The sequence below is a fragment of the Coffea arabica genome, chromosome 5e (genome assembly GCF_036785885.1).
Source record: "Coffea arabica cultivar ET-39 chromosome 5e, Coffea Arabica ET-39 HiFi, whole genome shotgun sequence".
Lineage (NCBI taxonomy): Eukaryota > Viridiplantae > Streptophyta > Magnoliopsida > Gentianales > Rubiaceae > Coffea > Coffea arabica.
This window is the reverse complement of record NC_092318.1, coordinates 40,143,592-40,161,357: the sequence shown is the minus strand read 5'-3', so window position 1 is coordinate 40,161,357 and position 17,766 is coordinate 40,143,592. Positions and strand designations below refer to the sequence as shown.

General features: G+C 35.1%; 2 long non-coding RNA genes across 19 annotated transcripts in view; one reads left to right on the top strand and one right to left on the bottom strand.

Annotated features, from left to right (window-relative positions):
* Positions 1 to 2,156: 2,156 nt before the first annotated feature.
* On the bottom strand, positions 2,157 to 2,641 carry LOC140006569 (uncharacterized). The gene is made up of 2 exons (XR_011814262.1): positions 2,544 to 2,641; positions 2,157 to 2,455 (listed from the first exon to the last, which is right to left on the bottom strand). It is a non-coding gene; the product is annotated as an uncharacterized lncRNA (long non-coding RNA).
* A 4,479-nt stretch (positions 2,642 to 7,120) lies between these two features.
* Positions 7,121 to 17,766, top strand: part of LOC113688306 (uncharacterized) — a 46,208-nt gene continuing 35,562 nt past the window's right edge. For 17 of the 18 annotated variants that reach the window (XR_011814261.1, XR_011814244.1, XR_011814257.1 and 14 more), the window contains exons 1-3: positions 7,122 to 8,095; positions 8,617 to 12,833; positions 13,355 to 17,571. This is a non-coding gene — a long non-coding RNA (uncharacterized lncRNA). Of the gene's footprint in view, positions 8,096 to 8,616; positions 12,834 to 13,354; positions 17,572 to 17,766 lie in introns of all 18 variants that reach the window. The other variant, XR_011814260.1, reaches the window with a different exon arrangement.

Below are 17,766 nucleotides of genomic sequence, written 5' to 3'. Positions count from 1 at the left end.
TTGGACAGTAAAAAAGATAGAATCAGTGAACTTCCCGAAAGTGTTTTGAGTCACATCCTATCCTGTTTGCCAACAGAGGATGCTGTTAGAACTAGTGTCTTGTCAAGGAAATGGGAGTACAAATGGACTTCCATTTACAACTTAACCTTTGATGATAGAAAGAGATTTTGTTACTCGCACAGGTGGAGGAAATGGAAGAGGAAGAAGCAGCCTAAAAAGACAGATTTTATGAACTTTGTGGACAGAGTTCTTGCTCTTTCTAAGAATTCATCGATCAAAGGGTGTCACCTTTTGTTTCTAGACGTGTATGATCCATTTCGTATGAAAACTTGGATCACTGCTGCTCTAAGCTCTAATGTCCAGAGGCTTCTTATTTCATATGCAGCTAGTTCGAGTTCTAAGTTGAAAAATCCAAGTGATTTTGATGGCTTGTTTCATTTAATTTCATAGAATTTAACGAATATATAGCTAGTTTCATATCACATTAATAGGAATAGGATAGTTATAGGTACAGTTAATACATAAGTGAAAGCATGTATCACATATATTTGGAAATTACGTCATAACCAACCAAAATAATGAATTCAATTAATTGGTTATTTCATTTGCATAATTAGATAGTAATTCCATAACACTAAGCATATTTGCATGTCAATTATGCATGTCAATTATTACTACTTGTGTTGCATGTTGGTAGTGTAGATCCATTTGCTTTATTTGTAATAATCTAAATAAAAGAGGAGTTCGAATAACACCGGTAGTTGATAATATTTCTTGTGGGATCGACATCTAATATCCCCTATATTTGATAAATGATTTGTATACTTACACAAAATGGGATATTTTGGCTTTAAAAATTTGGTGTAAAGCAAAAGCCTGATCGAACCAATTCATAGCAGAAACTTTGCCAATGTTGTGGAGTAAATTGTTACGAAACATGTATAGTTTTACTACTTCAAGTGTATATTCCAAGTTGTTTTTGTCCAAAATATGCAGCTCAAAAACTTGGACAACAAAACATAATTGATGTTGCAGGAGCAATCATTGCTTGTTTGTAGGCATTTGACTTGTAAACTCAAAACATGGTTGGCATCGAGGAGGAATCATTGCTTGCATAATTTGGTACTTGAGGAGGAAACGTTTGTTCTAGGCATTTGACTCGTGGTGAAGACTTCTACTATCCCGCACTATTTCAGATAATTCCCATCACAGTTTCTAGTTTAAGTTTATACCAAAGTATTATTTTAAACAATGACCCTATGATTCTTGCTCTGATACTATGATAAAGAAGACAACAAATAGTGAAAAAATAATTGGAAGCCATCTTTGCTATATATAAGTGATAAAAGCCAACTTTGCTCAAGACATGTTGTCTATTTTTTTTAAGAAAAAAAAAAATCTATAGTGCAACAACAACTTGCATTTTTCTTTCAAGCACTTCCTTAAATCCTCAAGTGTGAAGAAGCTAATTTACAACACTAGTGGAGAAAGATACCTTCCTGGTAAACGAGTCATGCAACAAACACTACAATGTGGTGCTGGTGATGCACTCAATATTCCCAACCAGAATTGGCCTATTTCTTCCCCTATCTGGGGTATGGTTCAGTAATTGATGCCTCATTTACAGAGCTTGGAATTCAAATTCTTTCGGTATTAGATTGCTCAACTTCCAGCTCTTCCACAATGCTTTCCGATCCATGGCTCCGGAAAACTGCTGGACGATGTGGAGTTGGTATGGTAACAGAGCTACTATTGAGCATATTGACCACGGAAACCATTGTAGGCCTTTTAAACAAATAGGTAAATTACATTTTTAGCTTTTAACATATAAATGCACTCTCAGTTTAGTTCTTAAATTTTTATTGTGGACACTTCACCCTAAAGGTTTTAAATTGTCCCACTTCAGTATAATTATTAATGAAATCATTAAAACAAATGGAATATTCCATCCCACTTTGATCATTACTTGCCATTATCCCATCAGTTTTGACAATTGACTGAGTGATTGTGATGATGTGTGACAAATGTGATGCATTAGGAGGTGAAGTATCCAAAATTAAAGTTTAAGAACTAAAGTTTGAGTGCGTCTGTGATTTAAGGGTCTAAACTAGAATTCACACCAATTAAACATTTGTCTAGAGGCAATTTGTCTGTCATTTCCATAAAATGGCAAGTCAAGTAAAATAGAACAAGATCACATGGAACAACAAAAAATTACTATAAGTATGTCTAGATTGAACCCACCAAAGAGAAAGTAGTCAAGGCTTTTGTTAGGAACAAATTCATAGATGAGTATCTTTTCATCTCCTTCCAGGCAAAATCCCAATAGTCGAACTAGATTTCTGTGTTGAAGCTTTGCAACTACTACAATTTCATTTTTAAATTCTTCTGCACCTTGCACTGAGCTCCTTGACAGCCTTTTAACAGCTACTTCTTGTCCATTACCAAGTACACCCTGAGTAAACATGCATACTAGAATTTAATTGAAATATTAAATGTGTAGATATTCAAATTCACAAAAGCAAAATATTTCATGCAGAGACCTTGTATACACGACCAAATCCACCTTCGCCAATTTTGTTATCCACAGAGAAGTTATTTGTGGCAATTTGAATTTCAGTTAAGCTATACTGTAAGGATTCGGCTGTAAAGATTTCAGCAACTCCATCTACACCAGGGATAAGCGACTTCACTCAATTTATTAGTACAAAAATCTCTGAGGTTTCCTGTAATTGCAATCAATAAACTTTACCAGTTGCCTCCTGCTGTGCCATAGCAGCATATCGCTTCCCTGATCTTCTTTTCAGGAAGACTAAAGCTATGATAAATAGCACAAAAGCAACCCCGATTAGTGGGACAGCAATTGGAAAAGCTGCTCGTAGGGGTCTTCGCCCTTTGCCTGGATTAAAGGAAGTTTAATTTACTTCAAAAGTCAGCTCATAGGAGATCAAGTTTGCTGAACTTTGGATTAGTGTAACTCCGAGACAGCCCATTACATAGACGGATAGCTACGCAAGAACACATTATTTGAAAAAATATTCATTCAGTATGCTTTAAAAGTTTTTTCGCCACCTTTTCGTCTCACATACTCCATGTTGACGGTAAATAGAAAAAAATTTTGACGATCAATTTTCAATCCCAGCATACCAATTGTTCTAGTTATGGATTAATAGACTTCAGTAATTAGCTTGGCTTCCCTGTGGCTTCAGTAATTTACAAATTTAGCTCTGTGTTTGGACCAAATTACAACTACGCTTGTAAATGCGGCTGTCCAGATCCAACCGTTGGATATAATCAAATGACAATAATGGCCCACTTTAAAAAGACTTGGAAAATAAAAACCAAAACAAATGGGATAGCGTTTTTAGGCACAAGAATTGCTAGCAAAAAAGCCGAAGATAATTAATTACTAAATTTAGAAAAGTTGGGTGGCAAATTAGCAAATAGGTGTTTCCCCCAGAAGAACAAGAAAGTACGTATCAGAATCGAACGAGATAAAAGACAAAGAAGTGGAGAAGAAACATTAAAGATAAAGTAAAGGAAGATGCACCAATACTAAGAAGAAAGAAATACAAGATAACCAAACCAACGGTGTGGAAAGGCAAAATAAAATGAGGAAAAAAAAAAGAAGAAGAAGAAGAAAGCACCTTTTCGTCTCAAACCTTATTTACTCCATTTCAGATCTATTACAACTGCCACTGCAATCACCATAACCACCTCCTCATTTTAACGTACCTATTCCTATTCAATTCCCTCGAGACTGGTATCACCAAGTCATTTTCTCCTTTCTACTTTTTCCTTCGCTTCATAAGCATACCGACATACATACATACGCGCGTCACGCGTATATACATACATATATGGTATTATAGTTGTGGAATTTGAACATATGTAATGGTAATGCTGGTAGATGAGATTTGGGCATTTTTGTTTCCTTAGATGGAAAGGTAATGTAGTTTTTAAAAGGGAAAATTGTTTAAAACATTTTTCACATTTCGTTTAATAATTTTTTTGTTATTCACTTTTAAAATTCTCAACTTAAATTTTTTGATAATTTCTTATCCTGAATATGATCCACACATGATTAATTTTTTGGGGCAAAAAAGTGAGACCCATCTGCAATTAAATAATCGACTCGATCGATATTTTTGTCCTTAAAAATATAGGATTTTATTCAATCATATTCATTTTTTTTCTAAAAAAGTGGGATTTGACTCAATTTGTATTTGTTTTGCCATTAAAAAAAATAAAATTTGACATTTTTGTGCATATAAAAAATTATTGCATGTCAATCATCGAGTGATTTTAAGTTAAAAGTGGTCAAAAATTTAGGTTTGTACCAAAATTTACTAACTTGAATTTGTAAGGAACACAAAATTAAGATTTTAAAAGTGATTGACGAAAAAATTCATTTGATAAAATGTAAAAATCGTTTTAAATGATCTTCTTTTTTTGAAAACTTAATGTACGACAGAGTTTAATAGTCTAAAATTGTGCTCTAAACGACTAGAGGCCGATCAATGAGCAGATTGGTTCTGTAAAGTAAAGTTGGCTGCTTAATGGAGCTTGGATGCTGGAGCCCTATTGTAACCATGGTTATCAAGGTTCGGATCAGCAAAATCGATTCGGATCGTATATAGAATCGAAAATTGCCTTAATTTGTATAGGATCGTTAGCATCGTTCGTGGGATCGTAGGATCATATATAGGATCGTACGATCCTACGATATCCCATTGTGATCCTACGAATTTTTGAGAATTTTGTAAATGTAGGGCTAAATGGAAATATTTTGAGCATTTTTGTAATTTATCAAAGAATTAGATCCTTTAATTATAATTTTGCAACAATTTTTGTCTCAAAAACAAATTAAAAGGTACAATAAAAAAGGATTCGGGAACAAATGAATGAAACAAGCAGAGACAAAGTCACAAAAGACGAAGAGAGAGAAAGATTCTTTGGTTCTTCCCAATCTCCATTCCATACTTTTGCCCTATCTAGATTCCAATAAAATTTCACAAAATCACTACAAGAAAATTGGTCATCAGTGACAACTTTTCTCTGTGACGAAAAAAAGTTGTCACAAAAGTGGATCCTTTATTGACGACTTTCTAACTCGTCACAAACCTCTAATGGGAGCCAACTCATTTGTGACAACTTAGAAAAGTCGTCACTAGTAAATTCCCGCCAAGATTTAGCAAGAGCGCGGGAGTGTTTGGAACACACAATAGTGACGACATTAAAAACATCATCACTATTGCTTGGCCTAGTTACGGACAACTTTTTGTTGTCGTCACTGATCACTAAAAAAAAGGTTATTAGTGACAACATTCTCTAGTGATGACAATAAGTCGTCACAAAAGGGGTTTCTTTAGTCGCGACACCTAAAGTTGTCACAATTGCATCAAAGCAACTAAATGTTTAGTGACGACCCGTTATTTTCGTCACAAACTACATTGCAAGAAATATGGTCATTAGTGACAACATTTTTTAGTGACGACAAAAGTCGTCACAAAAAGTGGTTATTTAGTGACGACAAGGAAAGTTGTCATAATTGCTCAAAGCAACTAAGTCTTCAGTGACAACCTTGAAAAAGTTGTCACTAAAATGATCTATATAGTGACAACTTCTAATATCGTCACTGTCACTCTACCGATTCGGATTTAGTGACAAGAATTAATCGTCACTGTTTAAAGTACTTATTTCTAAGTCACTTTCATTAATTCTACTGTGCCACCCTAACTTTTGCGATTTAGCCCCAAATGTTGTAATAAATTTCATTAATTCCATTATGATACCTTAACTTTTTCAATTTAGCCCCATATGTAGTACACCGATTTCATTAATTCTATTATTACTCCCTAACTTTTGTAATTTAGCCCCATATGTAATTCACCAATTTCATTAATTCTACTATGGCACTCTAACTTTTGCAATTTAACCCCCATATGTAATACACCAATTTTATTATTTCTATTATGGCACCCTAGCTTTTACAATTTAGCCCCTATTTTTTTATTAGGAAATTGCGAATGGTATCTTGATAAACTATGCATAAATATTTTATAATTTTCTCAAACTTAAGTAATAATTTGTTATAAATTCTAAAGATATATCTTTCATTACAATAGTTATAAGGCAGACAGGTCTTTTTATCAATGGAATAAGAAATTTATGGCAGATTTATCCTTTGTGCTACATGCCAAGTAGTATTAGCAAAGGAATAACAAAGTACTACAAAGCAATTAACAAAATATCTGTAATTTATACACATTTTGCAACTACTACTTTGTGTTTTCTCTGTAATGAATTTTTTAACTATTGAGAACTTAAGTTTTGTCTTGCAAATCTATACTAGTACAATAATTTTAAACAAAATTAAACATTAAAATAAATGTTTGAAAAAGAACAAAAGTACATTTATCACTTGCAGTAATGTAACAAAATTTTCTCAACCATTATCAATATTTTCACAAAAGTATTAAAAACTAGCAATTGACAATATTAAAAACTAGCAATTTAATTAGTGATGACTTTTCTTGTCATTATAATCTTGAATAAATTAGTGATAACATTATGTCATCACTAAATTTTCTTTGATTTTGACTTAACAATAATGTCTTATTAATAGCATTTGATTATTTTTAATGAAAGTCTGTTATAACCATAGAATTTGACTTTCGTTATTTTCAATTAATGATGTACTTTAGTGCTGCAATTATAAAAAATTGCAGGGCTAAAATATTTGCAAATTATAAAAGTATATTTTCACTTATATGTAATTAACAAATTTTGCCACCTATATTGACGAAAATTTGTGTTTTTGTACTAAAAAATAAAGAATAATACTATAGCAATAAAATCTATGCTTCAAACCAAATTAAAAATAAAAAAAAAACATGATGATTGGTCTCAAATGTTGGGAAAATGATTATTTTTATTGAAACTATGTGTAGACACCAAATTTTTGTTTTTTTAATTTTATTTTGTTTAATTAATTTAATAGGTTTATTTGTTTCAATTCTAGGGCTTTTATTTTTATTTTTATTTTATTTTATTTTATTTTGCTCTAATTCATTTTATTTTATTATTTATTTTTGTCTCGTACTAAAAAAAAAGAGAAAAAGAAAAAGCAAAAAAAAAATAATGACAAATGGGGATCATGGATAGAGACAAGTGTCCCTTTTTGCATTTGACAACACCTCACCTCACCTAGATGGTGAGGTGTCTAGACACTTGTAGGATAGATATTTTGAAAAGGAAAAGAAAGAGAAGAAAAGGGCAACGGGGCTTGAAAAAAAAAGGCAAGACAAAGAGGAGGGTTTGGCGGCTGAGTAGGGGGGGAACCTGGTTGGTGGCCGAAAAGAGAAAAAAGAAAGGAGAGAACCGAGAGGGGAGGACGGCTGGAAAAAACAGAGTAAAAGAAAAACCAAGGGGGTGGCGGATGAAAAGGAACCGTGGAAAACGAAAAGGAAAAAAAGGAGGTGCTTCATCGGAGGCTAAAGAAAAAGAAAGAGAAAGATTGAAAGGAAAAAATGGGAAGTTTAGCGGCTGAAGGCTGAGGAGAGGCTTCGGCTGAGTGAAGGGAAAAGGACGGAGAGGGAAGCTCAACGAAAACAAAAAACAGAGAAAAGGAAAAGAGGGTGGCGGCTGACGGGCAGAGGAGGAAAAAAGAGCAAAAACGCAAGGGGAAAACAGAGGGGCTGAGAACAAGGAGAAGAAAAAGGAGAGAACCGAGAGGGGGGCTTCGGTGGGGAAAAACAGAGAAGGCCGAGAGAGGTTTGGGCTAAAAAGAACAAAGCAAAGGAAAGACAAGGGGCGGCGGAACAAAGCAGAAAACTAAGAGGAAAATGGACTGCTAGGGTTAGAGAAAAGGGAGACGCGAAAGTGAAAGGGAGAACTTCGGGGAGTTTCTGAGAGGAAGACAAGAGCAGGAACCAGAACAAGAGGAAGAAAGAAGCTTCGGGCTAGGGAAAAATCAAAACGGAGGCAGAGGAGAGTAAGAACCAGAATCACCACTGCCGTCGACCACCGCCAGCGCCGCCACTTCACCGAATCCACCATCATCACCGGCCAATTTTCATCAAGCAAGAGCACGGTAAGCTGTCTTTTCTTCTTTAAAACTTCAGTTTTGTTCAAGCCTTTGAAACAGGCTGCCGTGACTGTGTTTGGTTGCAATTTTCGGTTGTTTGTTCATGATTTTTTAATACGCATGCTATATGTGTTAATTGGACTGTTTGCTGTGTTTCTGGCAAACTTTTGGGGCTGAAAATGACCTTAATTGAGCAAAAAAAGTCGGTGAAATTTTGGTGCCTATTTGCTGTTCGACGAAATGCCTAACCGAAAGTCCTGCTTTGAAGATGATTTTTGCTTGCGTTTTGCGTTGTTCTTATCCCAGAAATTTTGTTTACCAGAGTTGGGTAGTTGAAGTTTTTGGTAATTATGCTAGAGGTTGGGTTTTGTTTTTGCTAAGATGGCATGCTGTAGCTCCCTGCTTTTCCCTTGTGGTTGTGCAATCAGCCACGGATTTAAGGGGGGGCTGGTGGGGGCTTAAGCCCCCCCCAAGCCGCCGGAAAACCCCCTATAATCAAACGCTAAGGCTTACTCTGCCTATCTAAGTCGATCTCAAGGACACCGCCATCCCCGACTGCCTCCAGTCCTGCTGCCAGAAGAGCACCGCCGCTAGCAGTCCACCGTAAGTTATCCCTTTCATTTGTATTTCATTTTTTTTCCTTGATCACAAGTTTTGGAAAGTTTTTCAAATGGGTCTGCCATGACTTGGTTGTTGCGTTTCCCCTGTTGATGGCCCATAATTTTATGATTATACGTGTTTTATGTGTTGATTTGGTTGGATTTTCTTGGGATTTCTGATAATTTTGGGTGCTGCTTTACATCAATTGAGCGAGAGATTAGCTAAAATTTCTTATGCTCATGTGGTGTTTGACGAAATACCTAACCGACAGTCTTGCTTGAAGACGATTTTGCTTGCATTTTGCGTGTTCTTATCCCAGAAATTTTGTTTACTAGAGTTGGGTAGTTGACGTTTTTGGCAATTATGCAAGAGGTTGGGTTTTGATGGTATGCTGTAGCTCCCTGCTTTTCCCTTGTGGTTGTGCAATAGATTTGAAATGATGAATTAGAAGAAAGCCACGGTTGGGAATAAAATTATTGCAGAGAATATTTGTTGCTCAAAAGAAAAGTTTCTCATGGCTTTGTATGTTCTTTTCAAAGGATTCTACACTTAGCATGTGAATAAGTTGACCCGTATCAATTTCCCTTTAGTAGAATATGTTTTTCAGTTTGGCTATTGTTGTTTCATTTCTGCCATTTTTGAATGAAAGCTGTTAGTTTCCTTCATCCGATGATCTGCGAGGCTGTTTTGCTGTGAATACTGAGTTTTTATTGCAAGATTATGGTTGTGCCTAAGATTTTTATCTTGTGAGTTTGTTTGAAGTTATGGCAGAGCTCTAAGCCATTTTGGTTGCATTTTGATGAGCATCAAATCTGCAGCAGAATAAAATTTTTGCAGTCCTCTTTGCTGTTTTCTTTTTTCTGCAATTGCTCACCAAGTTTCAGCCATCCAACCTGCTGATTGGTCTTATATTGAAAATGTGGATTAGATAAGTGGTGTTGGATTAGCATGTTTAGTATTTTGTTCAAATTCAAGATCTGATCTTTAGCATGTTTTCTTGAATGTTTTGGTTCGGCACTTCAAACAAGAGTTAAACATTTTCGCTGCATTTTTGTTTTGTTATTTTGAAAACCACTGCTACCCCTTTGTTTTTGCTAGCTGTCACCAAACCAGATTTTCTGATTTGATCTTGCAACAAAAGGGTAATATTTGACTTTCTAACTCGTCACAAACCTCTAATGGGAGCCAACTCATTTGTGACAACTTAGAAAAGTCGTCACTAGTAAATTCCCGCCAAGATTTAGCAAGAGCGCGGGAGTGTTTGGAACACACAATAGTGACGACATTAAAAACATCATCACTATTGCTTGGCCTAGTTACGGACAACTTTTTGTTGTCGTCACTGATCACTAAAAAAAAGGTTATTAGTGACAACATTCTCTAGTGATGACAATAAGTCGTCACAAAAGGGGTTTCTTTAGTCGCGACACCTAAAGTTGTCACAATTGCATCAAAGCAACTAAATGTTTAGTGACGACCCGTTATTTTCGTCACAAACTACATTGCAAGAAATATGGTCATTAGTGACAACATTTTTTAGTGACGACAAAAGTCGTCACAAAAAGTGGTTATTTAGTGACGACAAGGAAAGTTGTCATAATTGCTCAAAGCAACTAAGTCTTCAGTGACAACCTTGAAAAAGTTGTCACTAAAATGATCTATATAGTGACAACTTCTAATATCGTCACTGTCACTCTACCGATTCGGATTTAGTGACAAGAATTAATCGTCACTGTTTAAAGTACTTATTTCTAAGTCACTTTCATTAATTCTACTGTGCCACCCTAACTTTTGCGATTTAGCCCCAAATGTTGTAATAAATTTCATTAATTCCATTATGATACCTTAACTTTTTCAATTTAGCCCCATATGTAGTACACCGATTTCATTAATTCTATTATTACTCCCTAACTTTTGTAATTTAGCCCCATATGTAATTCACCAATTTCATTAATTCTACTATGGCACTCTAACTTTTGCAATTTAACCCCCATATGTAATACACCAATTTTATTATTTCTATTATGGCACCCTAGCTTTTACAATTTAGCCCCTATTTTTTTATTAGGAAATTGCGAATGGTATCTTGATAAACTATGCATAAATATTTTATAATTTTCTCAAACTTAAGTAATAATTTGTTATAAATTCTAAAGATATATCTTTCATTACAATAGTTATAAGGCAGACAGGTCTTTTTATCAATGGAATAAGAAATTTATGGCAGATTTATCCTTTGTGCTACATGCCAAGTAGTATTAGCAAAGGAATAACAAAGTACTACAAAGCAATTAACAAAATATCTGTAATTTATACACATTTTGCAACTACTACTTTGTGTTTTCTCTGTAATGAATTTTTTAACTATTGAGAACTTAAGTTTTGTCTTGCAAATCTATACTAGTACAATAATTTTAAACAAAATTAAACATTAAAATAAATGTTTGAAAAAGAACAAAAGTACATTTATCACTTGCAGTAATGTAACAAAATTTTCTCAACCATTATCAATATTTTCACAAAAGTATTAAAAACTAGCAATTGACAATATTAAAAACTAGCAATTTAATTAGTGATGACTTTTCTTGTCATTATAATCTTGAATAAATTAGTGATAACATTATGTCATCACTAAATTTTCTTTGATTTTGACTTAACAATAATGTCTTATTAATAGCATTTGATTATTTTTAATAAAAGTCTGTTATAACCATAGAATTTGACTTTCGTTATTTTCAATTAATGATGTACTTTAGTGCTGCAATTATAAAAAATTGCAGGGCTAAAATATTTGCAAATTATAAAAGTATATTTTCACTTATATGTAATTAACAAATTTTGCCACCTATATTGACGAAAATTTGTGTTTTTGTACTAAAAAATAAAGAATAATACTATAGCAATAAAATCTATGCTTCAAACCAAATTAAAAATAAAAAAAAAACATGATGATTGGTCTCAAATGTTGGGAAAATGATTATTTTTATTGAAACTATGTGTAGACACCAAATTTTTGTTTTTTTAATTTTATTTTGTTTAATTAATTTAATAGGTTTATTTGTTTCAATTCTAGGGCTTTTATTTTTATTTTTATTTTATTTTATTTTATTTTGCTCTAATTCATTTTATTTTATTATTTATTTTTGTCTCGTACTAAAAAAAAAGAGAAAAAGAAAAAGCAAAAAAAAAATAATGACAAATGGGGATCATGGATAGAGACAAGTGTCCCTTTTTGCATTTGACAACACCTCACCTCACCTAGATGGTGAGGTGTCTAGACACTTGTAGGATAGATATTTTGAAAAGGAAAAGAAAGAGAAGAAAAGGGCAACGGGGCTTGAAAAAAAAAGGCAAGACAAAGAGGAGGGTTTGGCGGCTGAGTAGGGGGGGAACCTGGTTGGTGGCCGAAAAGAGAAAAAAGAAAGGAGAGAACCGAGAGGGGAGGACGGCTGGAAAAAACAGAGTAAAAGAAAAACCAAGGGGGTGGCGGATGAAAAGGAACCGTGGAAAACGAAAAGGAAAAAAAGGAGGTGCTTCATCGGAGGCTAAAGAAAAAGAAAGAGAAAGATTGAAAGGAAAAAATGGGAAGTTTAGCGGCTGAAGGCTGAGGAGAGGCTTCGGCTGAGTGAAGGGAAAAGGACGGAGAGGGAAGCTCAACGAAAACAAAAAACAGAGAAAAGGAAAAGAGGGTGGCGGCTGACGGGCAGAGGAGGAAAAAAGAGCAAAAACGCAAGGGGAAAACAGAGGGGCTGAGAACAAGGAGAAGAAAAAGGAGAGAACCGAGAGGGGGGCTTCGGTGGGGAAAAACAGAGAAGGCCGAGAGAGGTTTGGGCTAAAAAGAACAAAGCAAAGGAAAGACAAGGGGCGGCGGAACAAAGCAGAAAACTAAGAGGAAAATGGACTGCTAGGGTTAGAGAAAAGGGAGACGCGAAAGTGAAAGGGAGAACTTCGGGGAGTTTCTGAGAGGAAGACAAGAGCAGGAACCAGAACAAGAGGAAGAAAGAAGCTTCGGGCTAGGGAAAAATCAAAACGGAGGCAGAGGAGAGTAAGAACCAGAATCACCACTGCCGTCGACCACCGCCAGCGCCGCCACTTCACCGAATCCACCATCATCACCGGCCAATTTTCATCAAGCAAGAGCACGGTAAGCTGTCTTTTCTTCTTTAAAACTTCAGTTTTGTTCAAGCCTTTGAAACAGGCTGCCGTGACTGTGTTTGGTTGCAATTTTCGGTTGTTTGTTCATGATTTTTTAATACGCATGCTATATGTGTTAATTGGACTGTTTGCTGTGTTTCTGGCAAACTTTTGGGGCTGAAAATGACCTTAATTGAGCAAAAAAAGTCGGTGAAATTTTGGTGCCTATTTGCTGTTCGACGAAATGCCTAACCGAAAGTCCTGCTTTGAAGATGATTTTTGCTTGCGTTTTGCGTTGTTCTTATCCCAGAAATTTTGTTTACCAGAGTTGGGTAGTTGAAGTTTTTGGTAATTATGCTAGAGGTTGGGTTTTGTTTTTGCTAAGATGGCATGCTGTAGCTCCCTGCTTTTCCCTTGTGGTTGTGCAATCAGCCACGGATTTAAGGGGGGGCTGGTGGGGGCTTAAGCCCCCCCCAAGCCGCCGGAAAACCCCCTATAATCAAACGCTAAGGCTTACTCTGCCTATCTAAGTCGATCTCAAGGACACCGCCATCCCCGACTGCCTCCAGTCCTGCTGCCAGAAGAGCACCGCCGCTAGCAGTCCACCGTAAGTTATCCCTTTCATTTGTATTTCATTTTTTTTCCTTGATCACAAGTTTTGGAAAGTTTTTCAAATGGGTCTGCCATGACTTGGTTGTTGCGTTTCCCCTGTTGATGGCCCATAATTTTATGATTATACGTGTTTTATGTGTTGATTTGGTTGGATTTTCTTGGGATTTCTGATAATTTTGGGTGCTGCTTTACATCAATTGAGCGAGAGATTAGCTAAAATTTCTTATGCTCATGTGGTGTTTGACGAAATACCTAACCGACAGTCTTGCTTGAAGACGATTTTGCTTGCATTTTGCGTGTTCTTATCCCAGAAATTTTGTTTACTAGAGTTGGGTAGTTGACGTTTTTGGCAATTATGCAAGAGGTTGGGTTTTGATGGTATGCTGTAGCTCCCTGCTTTTCCCTTGTGGTTGTGCAATAGATTTGAAATGATGAATTAGAAGAAAGCCACGGTTGGGAATAAAATTATTGCAGAGAATATTTGTTGCTCAAAAGAAAAGTTTCTCATGGCTTTGTATGTTCTTTTCAAAGGATTCTACACTTAGCATGTGAATAAGTTGACCCGTATCAATTTCCCTTTAGTAGAATATGTTTTTCAGTTTGGCTATTGTTGTTTCATTTCTGCCATTTTTGAATGAAAGCTGTTAGTTTCCTTCATCCGATGATCTGCGAGGCTGTTTTGCTGTGAATACTGAGTTTTTATTGCAAGATTATGGTTGTGCCTAAGATTTTTATCTTGTGAGTTTGTTTGAAGTTATGGCAGAGCTCTAAGCCATTTTGGTTGCATTTTGATGAGCATCAAATCTGCAGCAGAATAAAATTTTTGCAGTCCTCTTTGCTGTTTTCTTTTTTCTGCAATTGCTCACCAAGTTTCAGCCATCCAACCTGCTGATTGGTCTTATATTGAAAATGTGGATTAGATAAGTGGTGTTGGATTAGCATGTTTAGTATTTTGTTCAAATTCAAGATCTGATCTTTAGCATGTTTTCTTGAATGTTTTGGTTCGGCACTTCAAACAAGAGTTAAACATTTTCGCTGCATTTTTGTTTTGTTATTTTGAAAACCACTGCTACCCCTTTGTTTTTGCTAGCTGTCACCAAACCAGATTTTCTGATTTGATCTTGCAACAAAAGGGTAATATTTGACTTTCTAACTCGTCACAAACCTCTAATGGGAGCCAACTCATTTGTGACAACTTAGAAAAGTCGTCACTAGTAAATTCCCGCCAAGATTTAGCAAGAGCGCGGGAGTGTTTGGAACACACAATAGTGACGACATTAAAAACATCATCACTATTGCTTGGCCTAGTTACGGACAACTTTTTGTTGTCGTCACTGATCACTAAAAAAAAGGTTATTAGTGACAACATTCTCTAGTGATGACAATAAGTCGTCACAAAAGGGGTTTCTTTAGTCGCGACACCTAAAGTTGTCACAATTGCATCAAAGCAACTAAATGTTTAGTGACGACCCGTTATTTTCGTCACAAACTACATTGCAAGAAATATGGTCATTAGTGACAACATTTTTTAGTGACGACAAAAGTCGTCACAAAAAGTGGTTATTTAGTGACGACAAGGAAAGTTGTCATAATTGCTCAAAGCAACTAAGTCTTCAGTGACAACCTTGAAAAAGTTGTCACTAAAATGATCTATATAGTGACAACTTCTAATATCGTCACTGTCACTCTACCGATTCGGATTTAGTGACAAGAATTAATCGTCACTGTTTAAAGTACTTATTTCTAAGTCACTTTCATTAATTCTACTGTGCCACCCTAACTTTTGCGATTTAGCCCCAAATGTTGTAATAAATTTCATTAATTCCATTATGATACCTTAACTTTTTCAATTTAGCCCCATATGTAGTACACCGATTTCATTAATTCTATTATTACTCCCTAACTTTTGTAATTTAGCCCCATATGTAATTCACCAATTTCATTAATTCTACTATGGCACTCTAACTTTTGCAATTTAACCCCCATATGTAATACACCAATTTTATTATTTCTATTATGGCACCCTAGCTTTTACAATTTAGCCCCTATTTTTTTATTAGGAAATTGCGAATGGTATCTTGATAAACTATGCATAAATATTTTATAATTTTCTCAAACTTAAGTAATAATTTGTTATAAATTCTAAAGATATATCTTTCATTACAATAGTTATAAGGCAGACAGGTCTTTTTATCAATGGAATAAGAAATTTATGGCAGATTTATCCTTTGTGCTACATGCCAAGTAGTATTAGCAAAGGAATAACAAAGTACTACAAAGCAATTAACAAAATATCTGTAATTTATACACATTTTGCAACTACTACTTTGTGTTTTCTCTGTAATGAATTTTTTAACTATTGAGAACTTAAGTTTTGTCTTGCAAATCTATACTAGTACAATAATTTTAAACAAAATTAAACATTAAAATAAATGTTTGAAAAAGAACAAAAGTACATTTATCACTTGCAGTAATGTAACAAAATTTTCTCAACCATTATCAATATTTTCACAAAAGTATTAAAAACTAGCAATTGACAATATTAAAAACTAGCAATTTAATTAGTGATGACTTTTCTTGTCATTATAATCTTGAATAAATTAGTGATAACATTATGTCATCACTAAATTTTCTTTGATTTTGACTTAACAATAATGTCTTATTAATAGCATTTGATTATTTTTAATAAAAGTCTGTTATAACCATAGAATTTGACTTTCGTTATTTTCAATTAATGATGTACTTTAGTGCTGCAATTATAAAAAATTGCAGGGCTAAAATATTTGCAAATTATAAAAGTATATTTTCACTTATATGTAATTAACAAATTTTGCCACCTATATTGACGAAAATTTGTGTTTTTGTACTAAAAAATAAAGAATAATACTATAGCAATAAAATCTATGCTTCAAACCAAATTAAAAATAAAAAAAAAACATGATGATTGGTCTCAAATGTTGGGAAAATGATTATTTTTATTGAAACTATGTGTAGACACCAAATTTTTGTTTTTTTAATTTTATTTTGTTTAATTAATTTAATAGGTTTATTTGTTTCAATTCTAGGGCTTTTATTTTTATTTTTATTTTATTTTATTTTATTTTGCTCTAATTCATTTTATTTTATTATTTATTTTTGTCTCGTACTAAAAAAAAAGAGAAAAAGAAAAAGCAAAAAAAAAATAATGACAAATGGGGATCATGGATAGAGACAAGTGTCCCTTTTTGCATTTGACAACACCTCACCTCACCTAGATGGTGAGGTGTCTAGACACTTGTAGGATAGATATTTTGAAAAGGAAAAGAAAGAGAAGAAAAGGGCAACGGGGCTTGAAAAAAAAAGGCAAGACAAAGAGGAGGGTTTGGCGGCTGAGTAGGGGGGGAACCTGGTTGGTGGCCGAAAAGAGAAAAAAGAAAGGAGAGAACCGAGAGGGGAGGACGGCTGGAAAAAACAGAGTAAAAGAAAAACCAAGGGGGTGGCGGATGAAAAGGAACCGTGGAAAACGAAAAGGAAAAAAAGGAGGTGCTTCATCGGAGGCTAAAGAAAAAGAAAGAGAAAGATTGAAAGGAAAAAATGGGAAGTTTAGCGGCTGAAGGCTGAGGAGAGGCTTCGGCTGAGTGAAGGGAAAAGGACGGAGAGGGAAGCTCAACGAAAACAAAAAACAGAGAAAAGGAAAAGAGGGTGGCGGCTGACGGGCAGAGGAGGAAAAAAGAGCAAAAACGCAAGGGGAAAACAGAGGGGCTGAGAACAAGGAGAAGAAAAAGGAGAGAACCGAGAGGGGGGCTTCGGTGGGGAAAAACAGAGAAGGCCGAGAGAGGTTTGGGCTAAAAAGAACAAAGCAAAGGAAAGACAAGGGGCGGCGGAACAAAGCAGAAAACTAAGAGGAAAATGGACTGCTAGGGTTAGAGAAAAGGGAGACGCGAAAGTGAAAGGGAGAACTTCGGGGAGTTTCTGAGAGGAAGACAAGAGCAGGAACCAGAACAAGAGGAAGAAAGAAGCTTCGGGCTAGGGAAAAATCAAAACGGAGGCAGAGGAGAGTAAGAACCAGAATCACCACTGCCGTCGACCACCGCCAGCGCCGCCACTTCACCGAATCCACCATCATCACCGGCCAATTTTCATCAAGCAAGAGCACGGTAAGCTGTCTTTTCTTCTTTAAAACTTCAGTTTTGTTCAAGCCTTTGAAACAGGCTGCCGTGACTGTGTTTGGTTGCAATTTTCGGTTGTTTGTTCATGATTTTTTAATACGCATGCTATATGTGTTAATTGGACTGTTTGCTGTGTTTCTGGCAAACTTTTGGGGCTGAAAATGACCTTAATTGAGCAAAAAA